The following is a 12,126-nucleotide window of genomic DNA, read 5'->3' on the forward strand; positions in this document are numbered from 1 at the left end:
ACTGAACGAAGTATATTGTCTTCCCAAGAAGAAAGGAAATTATTCAGCAGGGATATAGAGGATATAAGTTCATCACTATTAAAAACATCCATGTGATACCTTTTTAAATACTTCTGGCTAATCATGCCCCAGAAAAGGGGTGGGGAGAGGGGACAACCTAAATTATTTGCTTAGTAGTAAGTGGCTTTTTAAAACTGTGAAAAGAACTCTAAACCCTGACCAAATTTAGCTATCATAGGTCAAAAAGGCTGTCAAATAATTATTTTTTAAAAAATTTTAATGGTACAGTAAGTCATTAAAAGTTTGTCACTGTCATAGTCATTACTTATTCAGCTGTAGCTTCCAATCTACCATCAACACAGCATAAAACCTTGAAATGGAAAAAAGAGATAGAAATTATTCAGTTACTATGAACAAGGACCCTTTCTGAAGTAACTATTTCAATTTCTTATGTAAATTCAAGAACTAAGTTAATTTTAAGTTAATTTTGAAGTAACAGAATAAATAAAGATCATGTAAACTAAACTTGAGCAGTTAGCTAAAATTAAAGACTGACTTAAGTTTGTTCTGTCTACATATTTTATGATTCAGGTCTTGCCAACATTTGCATAATCCACATTTTAATTGTATATTGCTGTATGGAGGCATGATCAAAGGCACAAGTGTATATTTCACTTACAGCAGAAGTTGCAATGCAGAAGTAATATGGTTACCACATAGTACAAAACCCTAGAAGGTAATTGGAGAATAATATGTTCTGATATAGGAAACTGATGCCACAAGAAACTTACAGATGTTCCATGTTACAGTAATTATTTACACAGGTTTTTATGCAATAAAGTGAGACTAACTGTGAAAGCCACAATCTAACTGTTACCACTGATTGTGAAAAAGCCACTTGGTGTCAAGCTAAGAGGAAAATAACCTTTTAAAGGTATTCAGCAATACATTATGCCATTAAGGACCTAACTCTTCCTACTTATAGATAATTTACAGATAAATAATTATAGATTACAGATAATGTAGATACTTCAATAAAGACTTTAGACAAGTGTTTGTTTTATCTGGAAATAGGTTTTTAAAACTTCAGTCATTCTTAGATTATCCTTGAAGAGATTATTCCCAACAGTTTACAATTATAAGATATTTTTAAACTCAGTAATTAGAATTTTAAAAGTTAAGCCTACCATATAGTAAGATCAGTTTCTTGGTAGCCCTCATATTGGGTACTTTGCTCTAAAGCAGACATATCCAGTTCAGAACTGCCACAGATAAGAAATTCAAACTCTTCTGGATGAAGTAGCTGCCAGAAATTAAGGATAAAATGTTTATTATTTTAAAGATGGGAAATGATGCTACTAGATTTGGATTCAATTTTTCTTTTAGTATTCTAGAAAAATTAAGAGAATATAATTCAATATAAACTTATACCTTAGATACATACTGTTTCATAGAGAGACTAATTCCTCAGTACTTTGAAGAATCTCTTGCTACTCTGTATAGTAAAAAGCAAATTACTGGATAATTTCACATTTTAGAGTATTTCTTTTGTTCCTCACTTCTTTTGCATTCTTACGTTTATTGCACTGAGTTGCTTATCATCTGATTAGATTATAAATGGGTCAGGAAGGAAAATTAAGTTTGTATGTATGATATGTATGGAATTCAGAGGGAGAGTCTTGATGTCCATTTTGGTTACACCTGTTGGAGCCAGTCCAGAGGAGGGCCATGAAGATGATCAGGGGGCTGGAGCACCTCTCCTATGAAAACAGTCTGGGAGAGTTGGGTTTGTTCAGCCTGGAGAAGAGAAGGCTCTGAGGACACCTTTTAGCAGCCTTCCAATACCTGAAGGGGGCCTACAAGAACACTGGAGAGGGACTTTTTGCAAGGACATGTAGTGATAGGACAAAGGGTAATGGCTTTGAACGGAAAGACGGTAGATTTAGATTAGATATTAGGGAGAAATTCTTCACCATGAGGGTGGTGAGGCACTGGAATGAATTGCCCAGAGAAGTTGTGGATGCTCCATCCCCAACAGTGGTCAAGGCTAGGTTGGATGGGGCTTTGAGCCACCTGCTCTAGTGGAAGGTGCCCCTGCCTGTGGCAGAGGGGTTGGAACTACATGGTCTTTAAGGTCCCTTCCAGCCCAAACCATTCTATGATTCTGATTCTTTCTTCAATGGACTGTGGATGAAAGCCTAATCAAGTCAGGTACACCCCTGTCAGCTATATTATTCATAGATGATACAGATGGTAAAAACTGTTATTTTCCTGTATTTGTCAGAGCACACACAAAGGGTCAGTAAACAAGAAGAGATCAATTTCCTATAATGTGCTTAGCAGATCTCTCTATTCTTATGAACCTGAAGTCTGAGCCTTCGATTTTCTGCGTTTAGGTCGCTGTGTCTAAAATTTGAGAAATATTTGAACTATCGAAAATTGTTGAGCATTAATTGTGAAAAATATCACTAGTTTACTTGACAACAAAAGACTTCCTTATCTTCAATCAAGAAAAAATAGGCATCTTTCTTAGTAGGTATGGATTGCACAAGATATCATCATTACAATGAATGTAAAAGTCTCTTCCTACCTTATTTCACTTACAGGATTATTTCACTGTTTCTTATTACATATGGTGTAATGCTGCAAAGACTACAGAAATCACCACTAAAGTCAGCAGGGCTTCAGAAGATATGTAGAGGGTTTTGTGGTACTAATAAGTGCAACATAAGCCATTATTTCTGAATCCCACTTCCTTTTCCTCTTATCCTTGGGTTTGGACACTCCTTTTAAGTTTTACTTCTCAGAATTAATAATGAAAAATATCCACAGAGCTAAACATGAAGAAAAATGATAAGTTTTTTAATCTTTAAAAAACATCGTAGATATTGTCACTATACTTTTTGAAGGAAACCAATCTCCTGCCATGCTTTCCCCTAATTGTTCCTATTTCTATAGGTTTCTGCACATTTATTTCTATAGATCTACTGTGTTTTGCAAATTGAGACTTGCACAGCACCTGCAACATTGGATCCCCAAACACAACAATGCTTTGACTCTGTTGATTTGAGTAAGTTTCTAGTTTTAACAGAATAATAGAATTCAGACTATGAAGGCTTTAAATTCTTGCACTGTTGCTGGTCTGCTGTCATCTTTGACAAACCATTGCACAGTCTATGCCTTAATTTTCCCATTTGAAGAAGGGAAATAATGTTGCTTGCATCACAAGTGTGTCACAGAATGCTTTTTCCATGTGAATAAAACCAATAAGCTCCCTAGATGGTATTAATTTTAACACAGTCTAAGAGGAGTTCATTAACATGTTCTGGCAGGCACTAGTTGAATTAATTATTGGGTAATTCTTAGGAGAGATTTATTTAGATAGAAAGGGGTTTAATAATGGGTAAATGTTTATGTCTTTGTATGATGCAAAGCTGTGTGAATATTTCATTTTCCATGGTAAAGTGAAAGAAAATTCTTTCAACTCATCTGTAAGTGCTTTAGGTCAAATACTCCAAATAGGATATTTGAGGAAGATAACAATATCTAATGAACAAATATCAACTCTGACAGCATCTTTTAAGCAAAGTGATTGTATCTGTGGAGATAACAAAATGGCAGAGAAAATAATCTCTGTAGCATAACATGGGTTATAGTATCAGTCACTAAGAACCAGGAAAGGAGCAGATACAGCATGGCTATATTTCAAAAGATGGGAGGGGCAGAGAATGACAAGGAATTGTCAAGCAGTTACTGTTATTCTGTGATGAGACTGAGAATGGGAACCAAACATCAAATATTAATTTCAAAGTACAGAGGGAATAATAAGGAAAACTTAAAAACAAAATGCAGAAAAAAAAAACAGTCCAAAACCCCTAGCAAAATCCAATTTACTCCTTTCATAGTGTAGATAGAGTAGAGTTATAATACAACAGGGAGCAGCGGTGAAAATGCTATATAAAGCTTCTGATACTCCATCCTTCCACAGAAACATTAAAACAATCCCCTATTCACATTCAGTCACTAAAACATAGATGTATAATAGGTTAAAACATTTCTACAGAAGTAGCTGCTATAATTTATATTCCAAGAGGGCCTTCAGCTCAATCCTTTGAAACATTTTTGTTAGCAACCTGAATGATGAACTAAAGGCAGCACTTAGACCATTCACAGGTAGAGTTGCAAACACTCTTCAGAACAGGATGAAAATCATTTTGATAGAGTGGAGAAAGGTCTGAGATCAATAAGATAATATCCAATAAAAACAAGTGTAAAGTACTACACTTTAGAAGTGAACAAATACAAAAATTAAGAATATCCAGCAGACTCCAAAGGAAATGGATGTCATGGCCTAAAGTAGACTGCAGGCTTGCTAAGAGTCAACAACCTGATGTTCTACAAATGAGACAAATATTCTGGGCTGTGCTAGTAAGACTGCCAGATGGAACACAAAGGATATAGTAGTCCTACTAACTGTGATTATAGCTCAAGAAAGATTTAATAAACTTGGGTTCCAGGAGAAGGGACAGCAGTTTTAAAACATGTCAAAAGTAATATTATTTGGGCAAGACGGTTTATCTAGAACAGAAGAGAGTGGGATAGAAAAGTAACTGTATGATATGTCAAAAGGATTGTTATAAAAGTACCAGTGATACATTATTTTCCTGAGTCCACCAAGTTCAAGACAAATAGTAATCAGTAGTCTTCATTAAAGCAAAAGTTATGCTCAAGACTGAGAAAAGCTTTCTAACAATGAGAATGGGAAACATTGCAGGAGCATGCCTGAGGAGAGGTAATCTTTACTAGATTTCAAAGGCTAGGGATAGCCAAGGTGTATATATAGCCTCAACCTTTAGCAAAAAGTTAGAGTAGCTGAGGTGTATTTCAAGTTCTGTTTTATTAAATATTTCTCTATTACTATAGACAACATTAAAAGAAAGTATAAATATTACTTTACTTGTATGATTTCCTAGAATCAAAATATATACCTTTATGTTAAATATGCAGAAGACTGAATTAATAGTATATTATTTGGGCTTACACTGAGTTATACAACCCCCACACATGCAGAAACAGATGTTTAAGCAAAAGGTTACAAAGGAACTGATGTATTTTTTTGCAAGTTATTGTTTTATACAGTTTTACATGGTACCCAGTTGGAACAGTATTGTAATAATTAAACAGAGATTGTAATGATTTGCACATAGATTTAAATTTACACTTCCTTTTCCCCAATTTTAAAATACTGAATTATTTACTCAACACGTTTTCTTAAGGAACCAGTATTAAATAGATGATTAATACTTTGAAACTCATTTAATGTTCACTGTCATTTACTTTTATGTGTAGTAAGACACAGAGATGAAAAATTCATGATAACATATCATACTAGAAAACTGAATTTTAAATTGAGACAAATGGTATGCAAATAAGCTATCAAAATTCAAACAAAAAGAGCAATTATGAATTTAGTAAGATTAAGAAAAAGAGAAAGAGAAGGGGGGGAAGAGATAATAAACAGAACAACTGTACTTTGATGGATGGTAAAAATTGATTAGTCCTTAAAGTGCCAAGCCTCTTGCACAAACAACATTATTAGTTCTACCTTTTAATATTAATAAGTCAGGCTATAATATCTACAGCTATGATTTTTAGAAACAAGTTAATTTGCAATCAACACTGACTGCAATTAGAACTAATAACTGCTATAACATACCAAAGGCATAATTTGATACTAAGAATGTCACAGAATCACAGAATGGTAAGGGCTGCTAGGGAACTCTGGACATCACCTTGTCCAACCCCCCTGCATGAGCAGGGGCACCTAGAGCAGGGGGGGCACAGGACTGTGTCCAGGAAAGTTTTGAATGTCTCCAGGGAAGGAGACTCCACAGCCTCCCTGGGCAGCCTGTTCCACTGCTCTGTCACCCTCACAGGAAAGAAATTTTTCCTCATATTCAGGTGGAACTTCTTGTGTTCCAACTTGTGCCCATTGCCCCTTGTCCTGTCATTGGGCACCCCCCAAAAAAGTCTAGTCTCATCATCCTGACACCTACACTTTATATATTTATAGGTATTGATGAAATCCCCCCTCAGTCTTCTCTTCTCTAGGGTGAACAAACCTAGGTCTCTCAGCCTTTCTTTCTAAGGGAGATGCTCCATTCCACTGATCAACTTGGTAGCTCTCCACTGGACTTGCTTGAGCAGTTCCCCATCCTTTTTAAACTGGGGGACCCAGAACTGGACATAGTACTCCAGATGTGGCCTCACAGCAGACCTTTCTCAGTCTGCTGACCACACTCTTTTTAATACACCCCAGGTTATTGTTGTTCTTCTTGGCCACAAGGGCACATTTCTGGCTCATGGTCAACTTGTTGTCCACCAGCACTCCCCAGTCCTTCTCAGCAGAGCTGCTTTCCAGTAGGTCTACCCCCAGCCTGTACTGGTGCATGGGGTTGTTCCTCCCCATGTGCAGGACCTCGCACTTGCTCTTGTTGAATTTCATCAGGTTCCCCTCGGCCCAGCTCTCCAGCCTGTCCAGGACTTGCTGGATGGCAGCACAGCCTTCTGGTGTATCAGACACTCATCCCAGCTTGGTAGCATCAGTGAACTTGCTGAGGTTACACTCTATCCCTTCATCCAGGTCATTGATGAATATGTTGAACAGGACTGGACCCAGCACGGACCCCTGGGGAACACCACTAGTTACGGGCCTCCAACCAGACTCTGCCCCATTGATCAGGACCCTCTGAGCTCTGCTGTTCAGCCAGATCTCAATCCACCTCACTGTCCACTCATCCAACCCACACTTCCTAAGCTTGTCTGTAAGGATGTTAGACTGTCAAAAGCCTTGCTGAAGTCAAAGTAAACAACATCCACTGCTCTCCCTTTGTCTACCCAGCCAGTCACACCTTCATGGAAGGCTATCAGGTTGGTCAGGCATGATCTCCCCTTGGTGAATCCATGCTGACTACTTCTGATAACCTTCTTTTCCTCTGCATGCCTGGAGATGACCTCCAGGATGAATTGCTCCATTAGCTTTCTGGGGATGGTTGTGAGGCTGACTGGCCTATAGTTTCCCAGGAACCCTTTCTTCCCCTTTCTGAATGTTGGAGTGACATTTGCTTTCCCCCAGTCCTCAGGCACTGCTCCTGTCCTCCACGACCTTTCAAAGATGATGGACAGTGGCTTGGCAAGAACATCTGCCATCTCACTCAACACTTGTGGGTGCATTGCATCGGGGCCCACGGATTTGAGAGGAACCAGTTTGCCTAGGTCTAATTGTCTAATCCAATCCTCTTCAACCAAGAGGAAGTCCTTCTTACTCCAGATTTTCTCTCACCTCTGGGGACTGGGATCCCGGAGTGCCAGTCTTACAGTAATGACTGAGGCAAAGAAGGCATTTATTAACTCCGCCTTCTCTTCATCCTGAGTCACCAGGACACCCACCTCGTTCAACAGAGGCCCACAGTTTCCCCAATCTTCCTTTTACTGGTGATGTATTTGAAGAAGGCCTTCTTGTTATCTTTGACATCCCTTGCCACATTTAGTTCCAAGCGGGTCTTGGCCTTCCTTTTTGCATCTCTGCATACCCTAACAATATTCCTATATTCCTCCGAAGTGACCAGTCCCTTTTTCCACATAATGTATACCTCCCTCTTCCTCCTCCTCCTTGCCTTTTTTGAAGACTGGAGTGACACTGGCTACCCTCCAGTCCTCAGGCACCTCTCCTGTCCTCCAGGACCTTTGAAAGATGATGGAGAGTGGCTCAGCAAGAACATCCACCAGTTCCCTCAACGCTCATGGGTGCATCCCATCAGGGCCGATGGATTTGTGAGGATCCAGTTTGCATAGGTGATCTCTGACCCGATCCTTCTCAACCAATCATAAGTGTTCCTTTTTTTCCAGACTTTTTCACTCTCTTCTGGGGACTGAGATGCCTGAGGGTCAGCCTTAGCAGTGAAGACTGAGGCAAAGAAGGCATTTATTAACTCTGCCTTCTCTGCATCCTGTGTCACCAGGGCCCTTTCCTTGTTCAACAGTGGGCCCACTGTGTCCCCAGTCTTTCTTTTACTGCTGATGTATTTGAAGAAGGCTTTCTTGTTATCTTTGACATCCCTCACCAGGTTTAATTCAAAGTGGGCCTTGGCCTTCCCCGTTGCATCTCTGCATACCCTGAAAACATTTCTATATTCCTCCCAAGTGGCCAGTCCCTTTTTCCACATACTGTGAACTTCAGTCACATGTCAATCATTGCTAGTACTGTGAGGAGGATGGGGAAACCCTAAGAGTACACGTAATTAAATAACAAACACACAAATTAATGTGGAGTGTGTCAGGTAAAACAAGTTCTCTAAGTTCCACAGAATAGCTGTGTACCTGCCTTTTCTTCTTTAGTATTTCTTTTTTATAGTAGGAATTATTAGAATTTTAAAAAAGGAAATGCTTTAAGAGTCACCAGTAAATTTCCCCATTCATAGACTTTTCAGAAAGCCAATGGCTGATCTTTAGTATCCACACATCCCTAGAAGTAGTAACAGAAGCATATCCCAGGTCTACAGAAAATATAAGTATGAAGCCTGTCCTGTATATATTCTTTCATGCATACTTTGTTATTGGGTAGAACCTGTACAAAACAAAACATTCCAGTGGAAGAAAAGGTCGGTACCAAAGCATTTTTTAGAACAGAACTTCCATGAGTTCCCAGAAGTGGGACTATGGAAAGGAACATTGGATCACCCATGTATACAATTACTATGAATGCTTTTTTTTGTTGTTGTTTTAATATAGAATCATAGAATCATTAAGGTTGGAAAAGACCTCTAGGATTATCAAGTCCAACCATCAGTCCAACACTACTGTGTCTCCTAAACCATGCCCTGAAGTGCCACATCTACACGTCTTTTAAATACCTCCAGGGATGATGACTCCACCACCTCTCTGGGCAGCCTGTTCCAATGCCTGACCACTCTTTCAGTAAAGAAGTTTTTCCCTAATATCCAACCTAAACCTCCCCTGATGCAGCTTGAAGCCATTTCTCTCGTTCTATCGCTAGTAACCTGGGACAAGAGACCAACATCCACCTCACTACAACCACCTTTCAGGTAGTTGTAGAGAGCAATAAGGCCTCCCCGCAGCCTCCTCCTGCAGACTAAACAATCCCAGTTCCTTCAACCTGTCCTCATAAAACTTGCTCTCTAAACCCTTCACCAGCTTCGTAGCCCTTCTCTGGACACGCTCCAGCAACTCAATGTCCTGCTTGTACTGAGGGGCCCAAAACTGAACACAGTATTCAAGGTGTGGCCTCACCAGTGCCGAGTACAGGGGCACAATCACTTCCCTGCTCCTGCTGGCCACACTATTCCTTATATAAGCCAGGATGCTGTTGGCCGCTTTGGCCACCTGGGCACACTGCTGGCTCATGTTCAGCTGACCGTTGACCAGCATCCCCAGGTCTGTTTATACTGGACAGCTTTCCAGCCACTCTTCCCCAGGCCTGTAGCATTGCATGGGGTTGTTATGACCAAAGTGCAGGACCCAGCACTTGGCCTTGTTAAAGCTCATAAAATTGGCCTTGGCCCATCGATCCAGCCTGTCCAGATCCCTCTGCAGAGCCTTCCTACCCTCGAGCAGATCAACACTCCTACCCGACTTCGTGTCATCTGCAAACTTACTGAGGGCTTACTCAATCCCCTCATCCAGATCATTGTTCAAGATATAAAAGAAGACTGGCCCCAACACTGAGTCCTGGGGAACCCTGCTTGTGATAGATTCTACTGAACAGTCGAATTGGAAATGCTGCACTTTGGGCATAACATGAAGTACACATATGACTAAAGGGATGTCCGGAAACCTATGGATGGAAGGATATTTCATTTACCTACAAGCTTCCATTAAAGTGGGAAAATCCTTTAGAGAAAAATAGAATCATCTAGTTATGCTGCCTGATACATAAATAATTCACACTGAACATTTAAATTTATTGCAAGAGAACCTCATATTTTAAAAAGAGAAATGGTCCTTTGAGTTTATGCAGAATATTAAAATTAAAGTGGTAGTGATGGTGGGGATAGTTTATTTGATTCAGTGCCTAAAATTCTAATAGATTTTTAGGACAATGCAAAGTAATGTGGAACAATGCTTTTCATATTTTTTTTCTAAGACTTTTTCTTATACTATATGCAGACCCACCTGTACCAGAATATTTACTCAGTTAAACAAGCTACAGTTTATATCTTAAATAAAATAAACATCAGTTAGTGTTCTCAGCAAGTCACAAAGTAGATGGGAACTTTTGATGGTTTTATAGAAAAACACTGAAGAAAAAGGATTCAATGACCTAAGTAAAATATTTCAGTGCTCATACTTTCAATTGCTTTAAAATGTTACAATTTTCATTTTGTTAAGATTATTGTATGAGTTATGGTCATATCTACCAGAGAAAAAATATTTTTTAAAAGGGTAAAGATGTTAAAATAGAATACTTTTGGCTCTGAGAGATTGCAGAGAACAAGAGGTAAGTGATGTTCACTCTGAGTAAGGATCTGATGCAAAAGTTATGAACAAACCTCGTAATGTTAGAAGAAACATAAGTTGTCTAAAATGCTGCAGATGTTCATAGAAGACTTTTGCAGCAGTTTTAGTGTATGTCCTTTAAGTATAATATGGTATGCTGGCAACCAACTTTCAACGCTGAAGTTTAATCTTTTCTTAAAAAGGACTAAATTATTCAAGGTCTATAAGGTATTGCAACTGTTTTGGTAAGTTCTGAATGCATTTTATTCTGTCAGCATTTCTGAAAGGAACAAGTATATTGTTTTAAAGTACATTCCATACAGCTGTATAGCACTTCACGTGATTATTTCCATTTATGAAAGAGTTTGATTTAACGCTTTACATTCACCTAGACTCAGTTTTCTTCTGTTTGATCCAGAGTAGTGCAAAGCAATAAAGCTGACAGGGGTTCATCTGCAATATTCTAGAAATTCTTCAGAAAGCTTACAACTAGACAATACAAAAGATTCACAAGAGAGGAAAATAAAGCTATCAGTGGTTTGCACAGAAATTTGGACCCCTTTTAAAAAGGCAGAGGTATATATATGGCTTTTTTTTTCTTTAAGACTTCTCTATTAAAAACCCCAACATTTGGTACTTCAACATAGACTACCAGCATTTATTGAAATTTATTTAAATCATTTTGATAATTTATATTCAATATTATTGACTGTGTTTTGGAGTAAAAAGTTCTTGGAAAATTATAGATACATCTTATGAAATTACCATCACAAGACAGTAATACAGTATTGTAGTGTAAAGATGGATTAAGAGGACTTAAACAGAATAGAATTGGTGTCATTCAAAAGAACATACTAAAATACTTCTCACAAAAATATCTAAGATTCATGTAGAAGAACTACTAGAAAGTCTATCATGACTAAAATTTCAGATAAGTATTGAGGCTAATTAAGATAGGAAACATGGAATCTATTTGTAGGAAAATTATGGCAAACTTTGCTTTCATGCTTTAATATGTTCTCTTACATGTAAATGAAATATTAAGAACATAAGGACTGAACCGTGGTGCATTGTGCCAGGCGAGGAATTGCAGTGAAGCTGTGTTGTGGTTTAGCCGGCAACTCAGCCCCACCCAGCCGCTCACTCCCCACCAGTGGGGTGGGAGAGAGAATTTGAAGGGTAGAAGCAAGAAAGCTCGTGGGTTGAGATAAGAACAGTTTAATAATTAAAATAAAACAATAATAACAACAGCAACAGTAATGCAATGAAAAGGAGAATAACGAGAGAGAGGAGAAACCCGGGGAGGGGGGGAAGGGGGAACGAACAACCAAAACCAACAGCCCGTGACACAGCCGCTCACCGCCCACTGACCTGATGCCGCCAGTCCCTGAGCCGCAACTGCCCCTCCCCGGCAACTGCCCCTGTTAATGTACTGGTCATGGTGTCACATGGTACGGAACGAACATCCCATTGGCCAGTCGGGGTCAGCTGACTCGGCTGTGGCCCCGCCTCTCCCGGCCTCCTGCCCACCTGGCAGAGCGCGGGAAGCTGGAAAGGCCCCTGACTGCTGCAGGCGCTGCTTGGCGACACCGAGCCGCTACTTAACCGCAA

The 12,126-nt window shown here is 39.2% G+C and overlaps 1 long non-coding RNA gene across 1 annotated transcript; it reads right to left on the reverse strand.

Moving 5' to 3' along the window:
• Positions 1-282: 282 nt before the first annotated feature.
• LOC135311713 (uncharacterized) lies at positions 283-1,779 on the reverse strand. The gene is made up of 3 exons (XR_010371298.1): positions 1,432-1,779; positions 1,188-1,303; positions 283-370 (listed from the first exon to the last, which is right to left on the reverse strand). It is a non-coding gene; the product is annotated as an uncharacterized LOC135311713 (long non-coding RNA).
• Between the last annotated feature and the right edge of the window lie 10,347 nt (positions 1,780-12,126).

This window comes from Phalacrocorax carbo, chromosome 2 (assembly GCF_963921805.1).
Source record: "Phalacrocorax carbo chromosome 2, bPhaCar2.1, whole genome shotgun sequence".
NCBI classification, from domain to species: Eukaryota; Metazoa; Chordata; class Aves; order Suliformes; family Phalacrocoracidae; genus Phalacrocorax; species Phalacrocorax carbo.